Source organism: Octopus sinensis, linkage group LG10, assembly GCF_006345805.1.
Source record: "Octopus sinensis linkage group LG10, ASM634580v1, whole genome shotgun sequence".
NCBI lineage: Eukaryota > Metazoa > Mollusca > Cephalopoda > Octopoda > Octopodidae > Octopus > Octopus sinensis.
Window position 1 is genome coordinate 22,323,575 of NC_043006.1, and position 7,500 is coordinate 22,331,074.

The 7,500-nt window shown below is 31.7% G+C and overlaps 1 long non-coding RNA gene across 2 annotated transcripts in view; it reads left to right on the plus strand.

The window, feature by feature from the left end:
• Positions 1 to 4,978: 4,978 nt before the first annotated feature.
• Positions 4,979 to 7,500, plus strand: part of LOC118765048 — a 2,677-nt gene continuing 155 nt past the window's right edge. Inside the window, exons 1-3 of one of the 2 annotated variants that reach the window (XR_005000891.1) lie at positions 4,979 to 5,016; positions 5,051 to 5,516; positions 6,548 to 6,565. This is a non-coding gene — a long non-coding RNA (uncharacterized LOC118765048). Of the gene's footprint in view, positions 5,021 to 5,050; positions 5,517 to 6,547; positions 6,566 to 7,500 lie in introns of both variants that reach the window. The other variant, XR_005000892.1, reaches the window with a different exon arrangement.

The following is a 7,500-nucleotide window of genomic DNA, read 5'->3' on the forward strand; positions in this document are numbered from 1 at the left end:
AGTCATTAGTATTTTATTAAAGATGGTGTTTATTATTATCAAAGAAAATGTTGCAGAAAAGATTATTAAAAATAAATAATACATTGGTTTCAAATTTTGGCACAAGGCCAGCAATTTGGTGTGCAGATTAAGTCAATTACATTGATCCCAGTGTTCAACTGGTACTAATTTTATCAGTCCCGAAAGGATGAAAGGTAAAGGTGACCTTGGCAGAATTTGAACTTGAAACATAAAGGCAGGCAAAATACCGCTAAGCATTTAGCCTGACATACTAATGATCTTGCCAGTTCATTGCTTTAGGAATATGTAATATATTAAGAAATAACAATTAATAAGAAAATTTAATTGTGTACTAATGAGTAGAATATTTCTAGGAATATGTTAAATGCTGTTATATCCTATTGGAAATAATGAATTAAGTCTTTTATTTTTTACTTGTTTCAGTCATTAGACTGCGACCATGCTGGGGCACCAGCTTGAAGGATTTTAGGGGAACAAATTGAGCCCAGTACTTATTCTTTTCTTAAGCCTGGTATTTAATCTATTGATCTCTTTTGCCAAACTGTTGGGTTACAGGAGTATAAACAAACCATCACCAATTGTCAAGAGGTACAAACACAAACACAAAGGCCCATACACACATATCTACCTACCTATCTACCTACCTACATATATATATATATATATATATGATGAGCTTCTTTCACTTTCCATCCACCAAATCTGCTCACAAGACTTTGGTTAGCCCAGGGCTAAAGTAGAAAACACTTGCCCAAAGTGTCAGAGAAAGGGCCAAGACTGCATGTTTGGGCAGCAAGTCCCTTAACTACTCAGTCACACATGTACCTATATATTGTACCTTTATAAGATGGAAAAAAAAACAAAACAAAGTTGCCAGCAGGTGGTTATAGGACTCGAACCCATACCCCTCAGATACTGGCTGAGTGCTCTAACCATTAAACTAAACAGTCCCTAAGAACAATTGATATTTGTTTATATTTATTTCGTTACCGATATCTACAGTAAAAATTTTGTATGCTAGCATATTAGCTCCATTTTGAATTCTTTGCTTCTTCTCCACCTCCCATCTCCCACCCCACACCCGCACCCCACCCCACCCTACACCTCCATTTTCTATCAATATTTTGACTAATGTTTTGTTGTATTATAAATAACCTCTAAGTTGCCTGTGAATTCTTATACTTTTAGTTTGTTTTGTTTCTTGCTAATCTTACCTTCCCTTTTATATCGACTCACTAAATTATTGATATTTCTCTTTTTGGCGTAGCCCATCCAGTTGACTTATTATACTGTGTGGTACAGAATATCTTTGAGATACAGCGATTACATCAATTGTTACATAATACACAAGAACCAGTCAATGACCTCCATTCCAAATGTTCTTTCGGATGGAATCAATCACTACTTAGTAACCTTTCAGATGTTTACTCTTAGAACACAGCTATAAAACATGTAGCATAACTGCCTGTTTATAAACTACATGTTTACCAGAGTTTATTGACTACATGTTTACCACAGCTCATAAAGTATATGTTAAGTTCCAGGTAGAAGCAAGAAGTGTAAAGTTACCTACTTAACTCATTTCTACTAGTAATACTATATGCTATACTGCCTGTTTATAAACTACATACTTACCACAGTTCATAAAGTATATGTTTACCTCAGTACATAAAGTACATGTTTATCACAGTTCATAAACCATGCGTTTAGCACTGTTCATAGACTACATGCTCAGTACAGTTTATAAACTACATTTACTATAGTATATAAGGTGAACGTTAAACACTGTTTATAAACTGTTTAACACAACATATAAACTATATATTCAGCATAGTTCGTAACCTATGCTTACCACAGATTGTAAACAACATGTTTATCACAATTTATAAACTCCATGTTTGGTACAGTTTATAAACTCCATGTTCAGTACAGTTTATAAACTACATGTTGGATTATTATACTTCGTATTTCTAGAACTATAGTGGTCACTAGAATTTCAGTCAGTTTTGCCAGGAACAGCAAGCTGCCTGAGTTTCTCTCTATGGACCACATGAAACTAGTTCTAGACTCTAAGTCTGAAGGGAAAAATGTACCAGCAGGAAAAGTTTACATGTTTTGTTTACTTTTCACATACCTGAGTTACCGTGATAAGTTCCAGGTGGAAGCAAGAAGTGTAAAGTTACCTACTTAACTCATTTCTACTAGTAATATTATATGTAAACCTTGTGTTGTTTTGAAGCAATGTAATTTGCCTTTGAAATCAAGAATTTTCATGATATTTCGATATTATTTTATCCATAAACTTAATTTTGATAAATATTTAAGTTTGTTAATATTTCTGTTATAGATTACATTTATGTAAAGATCCCCATCACTCACAAAAGGCCATGGGATTGCACCTAGAAAGTTCCCCTCTGAGGCACAGATATGAGCAAGGTTGTTTGTGGAAGACCAGCAATCACCCATACATACCAACCTCCTCTTTCCATGTCACCAATGTTGTCCAAGGGAAAGGCAAAGGCCAATACAGCTTGGCACCCGTGACCTCACAACTCATTTCTACAGCTGAGTGAACTGAAGCAACTTGAAATAAAGTGTCTTGCTCAAGAGCACAACACACAGCCTGGTCCAGGAATCAAACTCACAGCCTCACAATTGTAAGCCCAATGCCCTAACCACTGAGCCATGTGCCTTCTAACATTTACGTATTCTCTAATTAAATCAAAGAAGTACTGCCCTGCTAAATATATGCTGTGTCAATTATATTCCCATAACAATATATTTGTACCTGGCAAATATATAGGCAGTACTGTCATGAAATAGGGCACACAAGGCAGCTGCCAGTAGATTCCATGTCCTAGGGGCCCAGCACTAATCTATGTATAGTGTAGTTGTGTATGCCATGGCTCCAGTGCATTGCTTTGCTCAGAGGAATGTTTGTAACAGTCATGAGAAAACAGCAACCACCACCCTCAGTACTGCTTCCTCTCAGTTGAGGAGATCTTGTCTTGTAAGTTGTTTGGTCACCCCACTGCTGCTGGTGCCACATAAAAAAAGCACTTGGTACGCTTTTGTAAATTGGTTGGTGTTAGGAAGGGCATTCAGCTGAAGAAACCATTCCAAGCAGACAGTCAAGCATGGTGCAGTCTTCTGACTTGCCAGTTCCGGTCAAACAGTCCAACCCATGCCAGCATGGACAATGGACATTGAATGATGATGATGATGACAATGATGACGACGACGACGACGACGACGACGACGATGATGATGATGATGATGATGATGATGATGATGATGATGATGATGAAACGATGATGAGGATGATGATGACTACAGAAAAAGTACAGTCTTTAATAATTTTCCATCAACTTAACTAGGAAGATGATGCTCGTATATTCTCTGATTATTTCTTAGTAAATTACAGACAATTGTTCCATTGATGTTATAAGCTGAGAAAACAGAAAGATAGATATTGGGAAATTTTATTTTTTTCTCAAGTCTATATGATTTTGCTATTAAATTTATTGAAGTTTTAAGAATATTTCACACCTTTTAGACAATGAAGAATTTTCATTAAATGATTTGCTTTATCTAAAGTTATTTTTCCTTCCCTTTTTTTTTGGTGGGGAAGCATTCTGAAATTAAAACAAAATCAGCTAAAAATCACAAGGTGACCTTACTGTTCATGTATTATCTAATAATAATTCTATTATCTGAAGAATTTAGAAAGTAAATTTTTATTCACACCTTAACAAGAAGCATATAAAAAATATCCAATTTAGTCTTGGAAATAGAACTCAGAAATAGTAACAGTTTTCTAACACTAGTTCTCCAAATCAGAAACATTCTTCACAGTTGTAACACCTTCTTTAGTTCACTTCTCATATATCGTTTAATACATTTTGAAAATGAGATGAAATTATTTAATGTTTTGTCTAGAAATTAAATATTTTAAAGCCCAAATCACTATTACGATCAATTATTAATAATTATAAATAATTCTTATAATTGCAAGTATCTCTTAAAAACATATTAAAAATTCGATATTACGAACTTGTTAAATTGTGATGCTTGAATATGAATTATTAGATCAGAGATGGAATTACTCGATTGGAAATAAAGAGTTGTCCCCAAGCAACACACAAAATGGATATGGCAGGATCTAAACATGATTTTTAAGTTGGTGTATTGGCACATTAAGCAGTCTGCTACTATATCTGCTTGTTTTGAGCAACAGGAAGAGTTTATGTTATGGAATAATACATCATCATCATAATTTGCTCTATGTGGTATACACATATACTCACACACACACACACACACACACACATGTACATAAATATGCACACATACATATACATATATATATATACATATATGTATGCATATACATGTGTATGTATGTATATGTAATTATATATAAATATAATATATATGTTTATATATATATATATGAATTTATTTTTTGCATGTATTTATGTTGAGCCACATCCCTCGGAACTACATCTTTATTCAATCAAGTAGTTTTGTCTTATGAGGGATTTGGTAACCTCACTAGTGCTGGTGTCATAAAAAAAAAGCCTGTACTCTCTGTAAAGTGAATGGCTTAAGAAATTGCTTTAGAAACTATGTCAAAGCAGATATTGGGGCTTGACATAGTCCCCTGGCTTGGAAGATCTTGCTGAACACTCCAACAGACGATAGCATGGAAGACAGACATGAAAAGGTGATGATGATGATGATGATGATGACGATGATGATGATGATGATGATCACACATACACACACACACACATACATATTTATATGAAATAGGGATGAATACATTTGCATGTATATATAAATATGAATAAATGCATATATATATATGAATGTGTGTGCATGTTTATACATGTACATCTATATATATATACATGCATATACACATACACTCGTATATATATATATATATATATATATATATATATATGTGTGTGTGTGTGTGTGTGTGTGTGTGTATGTATATATATACACATGTAAGCATATGTAGGTGTATGTGTGTGTGTGTGTGTGTGTGTTGCATATTTTTCACCTAATGACTTAAAAATAACTGAAGCCAACGATTATAATTTTTAATCCTCTTGAGAGTGCTCATCGTTACATGATATAATTTGGATACTTTGTGAGGTGAGCCAGAAATTACAAGGATATACTACTTCAATAATATTTTTACAGAGCAGTTTCCGTCTTTCTCTTTATTATTGATTTCATTGATCTTGTTCAGAAAATTCTCTTTTTTTTTTTTTTTTTTTTTCATTTAATGTTATATTGGTGCCTGATTAGTATTCAAGAAACGAAGAGAAGATATAAAATAGTTTTTTGAGAGGGTAAAAAAAAAAAAAAGAAAAGTGGAAGAATTTTGAGATGTTTTAAGTTAGATGAATAAAGATAAGATAAATATAGAATTGTTGTGCCCTCCATTTCGTGGAAAGTGTATGCATGTGTGCGTATGTGTGGTGTGTGTGTGTGTGCACATATATGTAAGTGGATGCGTGAGTGTGTAGGTGTGTACTTTTAGTATATATGCGAATGTATGTGAAATGTAAGCATACTAGTTGTATAAATTTTAAAGTACAATTATGCATATGCAAATAGGGAATCACATATACACACATGTGTGTGTATATATGTTGATCGGTATAGATATATTTGTGAATGTTTATATATATATATATATGAATTATATATATATATATATATATATTATATATATATATATATATATATATATATGTTTATATGTACACACATATGAACAAAATTAATTATAAGAAAAGAGAGAGAGAGAGAGAGTGAGAGAAGGAGAATTATGCAATACCCAAAAGTTTTTGACCATAAGATATTTTAAGCAAAAGATTATCTATCTGTCTGCCTCTCTATCTACCTATCTGTATACACACTCATACGTACATATGCATGTCTGGAGATGTGCATGTACATATGCTATATAAGTGTGCATACGTGCTTACATGTGTGTACATATATATATATATGTATATGTATGTACATATATATATATATGTATATATAATATATATATATACATATATATATATATGTACATATATATATATATATATATCTGAATTTATCTATCTATCTATATATGAATTATATATATATATATATATATGTTTGTGTGTGTATGTGTAAAAGTGGAAAATACCAATTTGAGTGGTGTGACTTCTATTGGGCAGTAGAGTAGACTATTAAATGTGCTATATAGTTATATATTTGATAGGATGTACATAAACATAATGCACACATATATGTAGTTACACAATCATACACATACACACAAGTGCATATATGCATACAGATTAATATCCTATATCCTCACATTTTTAATAGTGCATACGCATACATACATACATATATACACATGCAAATACATACGTGCATGAGTATACATACACATACATCTATGTCTGAATGTCTAAATGTGTCCACATCAGTGTACATATGTATTTATATGCATATGTGTGAGTGTGTGTGTGTGTGTGTGGTGTGTGTGTGTGTGCACATATATGTAAGTGGATGCGTGAGTGTGTAGGTGTGTACTTTTAGTATATATGCGAATGTATGTGAAATGTAAGCATACTAGTTGTATAAATTTTAAAGTACAATTATGCATATGCAAATAGGGAATCACATATACACACATGTGTGTGTATATATGTTGATCGGTATAGATATATTTGTGAATGTTTATATATATATATATCTGAATTTATCTATCTATCTATATATGAATTATATATATATATATATATATATATATATATATGTTTATATGTACACACATATGAACAAAATTAATTATAAGAAAAGAGAGAGAGAGAGAGAGTGAGAGAAGGAGAATTATGCAATACCCAAAAGTTTTTGACCATAAGATATTTTAAGCAAAAGATTATCTATCTGTCTGCCTCTCTATCTACCTATCTGTATACACACTCATACGTACATATGCATGTCTGGAGATGTGCATGTACATATGCTATATAAGTGTGCATACGTGCTTACATGTGTGTACATATATATATATATGTATATGTATGTACATATATATATATATGTATATATAATATATATATATATATATATATGTACATATATATATATATATATTATATTATATATATTATATATATATATATATATAATATATATATATATATATATATATGTTTGTGTGTGTATGTGTAAAAGTGGAAAATACCAATTTGAGTGGTGTGACTTCTATTGGGCAGTAGACTATTAAATGTGCTATATAGTTATATATTTGATAGGATGTACATAAACATACATGCACACATATATGTAGTTACACAATCATACACATACACACAAGTGCATATATGCATACAGATTAATATCCTATATCCTCACATTTTTAATAGTGCATACGCATACATACATACATATATACACATGCAAATA